The following is an 8991-nucleotide window of genomic DNA, read 5'->3' on the forward strand; positions in this document are numbered from 1 at the left end:
AATGACAGCCTTTCCGAGCGAAAGCACTGTTGCATCCAATTACTGGTGGGGGCAGGGGGCTGGTAGAGGCTGGGTGTAACAGCAGCAATGACAGAGATCAGGGAGAGTTTATGACCCTTACACATCCAGCAGTTTCTATGTATGGCCTGTGAGATAAACAGACAATCATATTGGACATGTATCATTAGCCATGGAAATATTGAAATCAATGCTCAAAAATGGGGGGAAAAAAGGAAAAGCAAGAGGAAAGCAACATTTTAATGCTTAAGTGACAGGAGATGCGACAGTAATGAGGATGGACTGAGTTAGTCATCTTTTTATCAGAATATACAATACAGATGATCATTGTAAAGAAATGGAAACTATAATGAAAAAATATCATTTAAATATAATTGTAATGTAGTTTTTGTATGTAGCTATATATTTTATATATAACACATATTATATTTTTATGTATAAAAAGAAGATCTTTTTAATTAATTAAAAAATAAACTATTATATAAAATTATTTTTAAATTGTATATGATTTTTAATTGTCATTTTTCAAATTTCTAAAAATACACACTGAATATACATATATAAAAAATCCCCCAAAATATAGTATACACATTGAATCTAGTGTTAACAAAAGACAAGAGTTCCAAAAATATAACAATAAATAAATAAATTGCATGGTCTGTGTAATTCCGAATGATTTCGATTTCTACCAGATTTAACTCATAAAAGTTTGTTTTGTTAATATAATTAAATGCAGTTAGTTCAGTGATGTAAATATATTAAAAAATAAAAATAAAAATAATATATATATATATATATATATATATATATATATATATATATATATATATTAAACAATATAATAATATATTTTATAATAATATATTATAAAATTATATTTTTGACTTGGATAAAACCAGTTAATTTAGATATTAACATTATTAGGTTGCCATTTTTGTCCAGTGTGGAGATTTTTCAGTGTTAGGTGGGAGTATCATTAGGAGCCGGTTCATTTGCATAGTTAACTGAGGCTCCTCCCCCAGAATACAGGCCCAAGTAATTAGGCATTAAACGGAGGTTGATCTGTTGCTCTCTTTAGATTGATTTATTTAAAAGGCAAAGCTGTAATTGCTCCTGCCCAGATGGCAGAAAAAAACTAAAACAAAAGCCCTCCAGCAGCATTAGGGCAAGACCCTCTTCAGCACTTCCTCGTAGGTCATGCTCAATTACAGACCTGCATCTCTCATCAGCCCCAATATTGCACTTTCAAAGTGCTTTTATTCAGATTTCATGCTAATTGAATAGACTTGTTTGCATGTCAATCAGCTTATTTGTGAGTTCTGTGTATTTGCATTAATGAATTTCCAGAGGATGCAATCACAGTCACACAGAGAATCAGAGCATCGCTGCTGACCTTCAGAGCAGTTTGAAGAACAGGGCTGTCTCTAGGGGAAGTGAAAGAATTTACAAAATCCTTTATAATAAAAGAAATATATTAAAAAGAAAATAAATCACACTCCTATGATTATAGCTACTTAAAAGATAAAATAATATAAATTAGGGAGTTGTCATGTGGGGAAATTGTCACAAGGTCTTTAAGTTTTGAGTCAAAAGTCCAGTTAAATGTGTTGATCCTCTAGTAGTTGATTTCAAACAGCTAATTTTTTTTTTTTTTTAAAGAAAGAGTATTTGTAAATTCTGTCCTTCTAAACTAAAATTTCATTTTTTTAACATAAACATGTATTTAGTATTTTTTTGTACACTTTAATAATTAGTTTTGTTGCTCAAAACAAAGTTTTATTAAAAAAAAAAAAAAAAAAAAAAAATTTTCACTGCTCAAACTTAGCTAAAATAACTAAAAGGGCTATTTAATTATCATGGCTTCCATTGCTTCAATGGCTTTCAGCTCACCCCATATATATAATACGACAATCTGCACACAGCTGGCATACTGTCACAAATTACATAATGAATTTACATAATGAATTGTATCTTTTTTGTAGTCAAGAAAATGACTTTAAATATAATAATATAGATATTTTTAAAAAATTGCATTTATATAAATTATATAAACAAAACAACAGTACTACAAATAAGTTTTTTTTTTTTAAAAACCCTGAAAGTAATTGGCTAGAGTAAAAAGAACAGAATAAAACAGTCAATGGAAAGTCCCTACAAAAATACAAAAACAAACTTGTGTTGTATGCATGTTTACAGATATTTTTCTCCTTTCCTCTACACCACATGAACATGTTTGCACTGCCGGTCTTTCCTGTTGGCTCGTCTTGACTTCCACGCTTGCCAATTCCGAGGACCTCATAAAAATTGTAGGCCTGCAACAGACAGAATTTGGATGCTGACATCAATAAAATGGCTCTTGTCGGACTAGACCTATAAAAAAGCAAATATAATTTTTTTTTTTTCTTTTTTTTCCAGAGGTTACGGGCTGTGTATCAATGGACAATCCAACTCACAATTTCATGCATCTACTATACCAACTCTGTGTGAGATCAGTGAATTTGTATGGCGACTAGCTGGCCAGAAAATGCCTTGCATCTTTAGTTATCAGTACCAGGAGTCGTCGGTGGAGGGACTTGGGGCAGCTGAGATAAAAACAGGCCTGGTTTTGTGAATTTAGTATGAAAAAATACTATCTTTGCACAAAAACTCAACTATGATTGAAATAAACAGCCTTTAGAAGCGGTGGAGTTAACAGAGAGGGGGAGATGATGGAAGAGAAAAAGAGAATTAGAGGGAAAGAGAGAGTTGGGGGTTGGAAGGAAAGATTGAGAGAGAGAGAGAGAGAGAGAGTACCGAGTAAAGAGGTCAGTGTGAGATTATAAAACAAAGCCCGACCTAACCTGGCCTATTTCTGACTACAGCCTTCTCTCACACAGACCTAGAAATGACAGATTTAAGAGAGTCACTGCTTTTCAAAGGAGATGACAGTATAGTCATTTTATTTACCTACATTTCAGCTCTGCAAAATGCACAAATATCATTTGATTAGCTGTTCATTTAATTATTTAATTTGGTTGGATCAGTGTTATTTTAGTATCATTTAGATATTTTTTCAATTCTGTTTTATTTTTATTTTTTTTATTTTAATCGTAGTTAAATTTTTTGTGTGTTTTTGCCATTTTTATTACTATTATTTTTTATGTGTCTATGTAGATTTTATTCATTTTATTTCAGTTTTAGATATTTTCGTACATTAGCTTAAACTAAATGATAATGAGTAATGTTGTCTTGGCTTTTACAGTTTATTATATAAAAATAGTTTTTATGGTTTTAGTTTTAGTTAACAATAACAACCCTGGGTTGAATAAATCAAGATATTTTACTGTACAATATTGTGATATTATTATTTTTTTTCCTGCATGAAATTGTGATGACTTACATTTCAAAGCAAATACTTATGAATACTTTTTACATTACCATCAAATATTGTAATACATTCAAACGAACTTTCTGCTATCTTAAGGAATCATTAGACTATTTTCCACCAGTCCTTGGTGTGACATGTTCACACACTGACAAACATTACAAGCAGATGTCTCTGAAGTGATTTGAATGAAGTTCCCTGCTGTAGGCCTGTGTGTTTTGTCTCAATGGGGTGAAATACACATTGTTGACAGTCTTGCCCTGAGCCAGTGCTGTAGAGTTTCTTATCCACCCTTTTCAGGGCCTCCGTGGTCCCCCCGCCCCCATTCCCTTACACACACAGCATGTGTACAAACTACAGACAGTGAGAGGTACAAAGGGCCAGGTCTCGTCTCTTCAGCCGTTAACACTGGAGTACTCCTGACAGCACTTCACCAAAACCCTACAATACGCTCTTTCCTCACAAACAGGAATCTTCATCGTTCACACATAAAGCTGTATTTTAAAACAAACAGCGGTGTAACCCTAATGAGAGAAATCGTGTCTGTTTGCCTGAGTGGTTTAAACTCACAAACACTCTGGACTTTTTTTAAACGGACAAGAATCTCATAGGAATGAAAAATACAAATGAGATCTCTTTGATTTCTCAATTGCTTCCCTAAAATAGCAATGAGATTAAAAGGAGACGACTGCATAAATCTCTCCCTTCTCATATCTCAGCATAACAAATCTCTACGGAAGCCTGTTTCAGCCTCAGAGTAAATAATAAAGCAAGTATTTGTATGAACATTAAATTAGAAAAAAAGTCAAAGTCGGAGTTATGAGAAATGAAGTTGCAGTTGGGAGGAAGTTACATTGTGAGAGTGCAATTACGAAAAAGAAAGTTGCACTTGTGTGATTTTAAGATGCAAATGCAAGATATTATGGAAGCCCATTTCCAGCACAGGATTAAAAAAAATTATAATAAAAAATGTAATTGCACTTATTTATCTCACAATTCTGACTTTTTTTCTCACAATTCTGTCTTTTTTCATCGCAATTGCCCTTTTTTTAAATTTTATTCTAAACAAAAAAAAAAAGATGTAAACTTGGAATATTGCCCTTTTTTAAATTTTATTCTAAACAAAAAAAGAAAAGAAGAAGATGTAAACTCGGAATACAGAGAAAAAAAGTCTGCATTTATATCTCGCCATTTTACATTTTTTCTCAGAATTGTAAGATAAAAAGTAGTTCATTTGATATAAAGTCGGAATTACAAAAAAATAAGCTTACAATTATGAGGAATAAATCTGCAATTGTGAGCGTAAAGTCACAAACGTGAAAATTACAAGACGTAAATTCAAGACTCAAAAAGTACCAGATTTAAATATGAACTTCTTTAAATATGATTCTCTCAATTTATTTGTTCAACATCCACTATAATTTTATAGATTTATATTTGTACCAAATGTCATTCTCGTCTTTTTTTTCTTCTAAGGGTTCATTAAAATTATATTTAAAAGAGAACTATTACAGAGCAGCCTCTGTAGTAAAAGTCCCAAACAATATGCAAATGTTTTTTGTTGTTTTTTTCATTATGGTCAACAAAATCATCATAAACTCTCAAGCAGAATTTACAACTTGCTGACTGCAAGCTCTCTGCACCTCTGCTGTACTACAGCAGTAATTGTAGAGACTTCTTTTGTGCTGCAGCTGTGGATCTTGTCCACTCTAGCAGAGCGCCAAAACTTAACACAGAACTATGCAAACAAATTCAACATGTGTGCATCCCAAAGGCTCTCGTTTTACACTGTGTGTGTTTGGGGTACATTTCATTCACAGATTTCTCTGGAAAACATTCACATATTCAGAGTGTTTCTAGTGTGGGTTAAAACTCACTTGAGGACATATTCTCAATGGAATGCTGAGGGGAGAGAAGTCTGGGAAAAGTAAAGGAAGCACTCTCAGCGGAGTAACCAATCCCTCTCTTCTTTCAACCGACAGGCAGAGCGTTAACCACAGTGGCAAGTAAGGGTGATCTGTTTTGAGACATACGGATGCATGTGGTGTGAGACCCAAAGCCTGCCGTGAATAATGAGATTTAACTCAATTAGAAATGTCATGAGGTGCCGAGAGAGCAGCGGAGAGATACAGAGAGGGATAGAGAGACAGTAATCCACACATGTCCTACTCTTTCGACACTAGATTATAGCCTCAGCCACTGTTTATCCTTTCTGTAAACGTTCTACCCTGGTAGAGACACCCATCATCTCAATGGCATCCGTTTGAGAAGATTTGATGAACAACAGATCTTATTAAAGGTGTACTCAGTCAGAGGTGTCATGTGCGCGCGCACACACACACACACACACACACACACACACACACACACACACACAAACACAAACACGCAAACAAACACACACACACACACACATATATATGCATGTATGTATACTGCATTGCGTTACAAGCTCAGTTATACATTTTTTAATGATGAAAACAAGCAAGATCATACGTTTTTCATTCACTGACTAAAACACTATTTTCCCAACATTTAAAATTCCTGCACAGGTTCTGTGTTCAGAGTGTTCTGTAGTTCATATCCACCTTATTTTTCAGCGTGGAAGTAAGCTTTTTTCTGTGAATGTGCAAGACTTCCGGTTCATTAGCCACTGTAGGGAAATAGCGAGAAGAATAACAAAGTGCAGTAAACGGTAAAACTGTTTGCACTACAAACCGCTGTGTTCATAATTAAGATAATACATTAAAATAATATGGTAAGATACACCAGTTTGCAATATCAAGCAGCAAAACGAGCTGTTTTGTACAGCTAAAAATAGCTGGAAGTGGACGACACCGGAAGCCTGACACATAAAATGTACAAATAGCCGAGCACGCCCTTACAGGAAAAATAAGGTGGATACAGTGACGGCTGTATTAAAACATCAGCAAGGTACACTGACCTCTGTGTTCGGAAGTTTTCGTTTTTTCGTTATGTTAGTTCTTACATTTACAATAAATACTTAAACTCTACTTCTGTTTACAACTGAGGTTTTCTAAATATTTAATATTTTGGAGGGACAGCCATGCCTCATTGAATCACGTAAACGACATTTTGGATTCAAACGGCGAGTTTCTCAAAAAAGCGAGGAGTTTGCAGCATGGAATATTTTTTTTAAGTGTTTACTTAGGCTAGTGTTTATCACATGTGATAAGTGTGCATATTTTTAAATGTTTCATCAAAATTTCTTTATACAAAACTTTTTAATAGTCCGTAATGTTTCATAGTGTTATACCACACAGACAAAGCAGACCCTTAGCATATATGTGAGAAACAGGCTTTGCAGAGCAAAACACAACAACAAAGCTGCTGGTGAACACAGCATGTCTGAATGTATTGATTTATGTATTATGAATCTCATCAATAGCCTTTAAAATGTCTGTTAGGTATCACATAATACTGTCACGATGCTTTAGAAAGAGCAGCCAATGAAAAGCAAGAAAGGTATCAAATTAGTAAAGCAGGTTTAAAACAATATCTGAGGCTGGACTTTGTGTCGCACGCACCTTGAGTGTGTTGTCTCTACTGGAAAGAGCTTGGACACTTAATGTGGACATTCAAAACCAATTCTGTCTCTTCTTAGTAGCCTCCTCGTCCGAGCACTCACCATTACTGTATCTCACTGGCCGTTACAAAGAGAAACCAAAGACTGCAGATGATTCCACTGGGAAGATTTGGTGAGAAGCCATAATTATATTAGATTAGGACCCTGCAGCAGACAGCTCATCTTCGACCACCTCGGCACCACAGGTTAGACAACAGAGAAGAAAAAAAGATTAAGTGCAAAGAGGAGGTAGAGGTGCAAAGTCATCAAATCAAATCTCAGCCTTTTAGCCGTTCAGCTGGCCAGGATCCGCTGCTGACAGGGTTTTTCTGCACGGCCAGAGGTCTTGGATTCTGTCTACATGCTGACTCCACATATGATCCCTATTAGGGCCTTGCGGGACCCCGCGCCCCTCACTGTCTAACAGAGGAGGTTTTCACAGACTGAGGGCAATGTAAGTGTTAACAGGTACCGTTTTGGTGGCAGTGTTTAGACGCACACATATCTATCTTGGAAATGACCAAGGTAGGTATAAATTAGTCAAGGTCATTTCTTATGTGCTTTGATTTATATGTCAAATTCAATCAGTATTGTTGATGACCAGCGTCTGCAGAATTAAGTGTGTTTTACAGAGGGTTCTGTGGAGCGTTCCATATGCATTCAATTCGTATTCCGAGTTCCCAGTAGGAGCTTTTAACTGGAACGCCACCTCAAGTCAAACCCACAACAACCCCGACTTCAGAATCCAAAATGGCAGCTCAGTGCATCAATAATAGTGAAAAAGTAGTAATATATTGTTTATTAGCATAAACTCTGCAGTGCATACAGTATCCAACCTCTATCTGTGAAGATGATACTTCAGCATTATTATTTTGGCAGTATTTTATGTGTTTTTATCGACTGATATTGCTAACAACGGATGCGTCCATCTTGGTTTTCTGACTTGTGCACTGGAACATGGTCAACACGGGTTCAACGTCAGCTCCGACATCCGATTTCCAAAGTATGTTAAGTGGAACCCAACATTAAGGTCCATTTGCACCAAGAACAATAACTGAACAATAAATATATTAGGGCCTACATCAATGCATGATAACGTTATGTTTATTATAAGCGCACTAATTGGACCCTGATTGGCTGTCATTGTTTTCATCTTTCATCAGCTAAAAAAAAAATCATTTTGGAAACAATAACATTGCTCTGTGTCATTATTGTTATAGTTGAGTTGTGGACTCTGCTATACTTTTAAATTTTAAAGAATGAAAGATTAAAGGAGATGAGGATAAAATAAAAGATCTTTAAAAGGACATTTTATCTTCAGCGGTTTTTCTACTTGTTGGAAACATGTCATATATGTTAGATGATATCACACCACAACCTGGTTTAAAAACAACATCTGTTTTCTCTCTTCTGATATAACTCATTTGATTACAAGTAAACAGCAAAGAGAAAGTGTGCAGGAGAGAAGACGTCAACAGTGACAGCAGCAGCGATTATCCAGGTTAAATCTTTATCTAAACTAACTCCAATTGACCAATGTCCTCATGTCTCTAGGGATTGCATTATAGTTTTTATCCACTTACGCAGAGTGGGCATCTGCAGCTGTTCTCATGCAGAGACAGTGGCAGGGACTGAGAGCAAGAGAGAGAGAGAGAGAGAGAGAGAGAGAATTAGGCAGGAATCCTAATTTATTTAGCATTTGTTTCACTGTGACTCATAATATTCGCTGTATTAATATTAAATAAATGCCTTGAATTTTCATATTAATACATAAAGTTCTTCTCACATTAATTCACATCTTTATCCCTCATCCTTTTCGGTTCTCATGCACTATTCATTCATTCTCATGCCAAACTCTACAGTATCAGCATGCAACAGTGCCTTACAATTCTCACCGCCAAGTACTAACTGTACAGATACGCTAATATGCATAAAATTGTGCCATCATCTTGAGTGAAATATGCATATCTTGTGGCTGGTACTCACTGCAAGTCCCAGAGGCAAAAGAACTGTAATCTTGCAA

The 8991-nt window shown here is 35.2% G+C and overlaps 1 long non-coding RNA gene across 1 annotated transcript; it reads right to left on the reverse strand.

Moving 5' to 3' along the window:
* Positions 1 to 962: 962 nt before the first annotated feature.
* Positions 963 to 8533, reverse strand: LOC131527508 (uncharacterized). The gene is made up of 3 exons (XR_009267665.1): positions 7032 to 8533; positions 5260 to 5399; positions 963 to 2330 (listed from the first exon to the last, which is right to left on the reverse strand). It is a non-coding gene; the product is annotated as an uncharacterized LOC131527508 (long non-coding RNA).
* Between the last annotated feature and the right edge of the window lie 458 nt (positions 8534 to 8991).

Source organism: Onychostoma macrolepis, chromosome 02 (assembly GCF_012432095.1).
Source record: "Onychostoma macrolepis isolate SWU-2019 chromosome 02, ASM1243209v1, whole genome shotgun sequence".
Taxonomy (NCBI): Eukaryota; Metazoa; Chordata; class Actinopteri; order Cypriniformes; family Cyprinidae; genus Onychostoma; species Onychostoma macrolepis.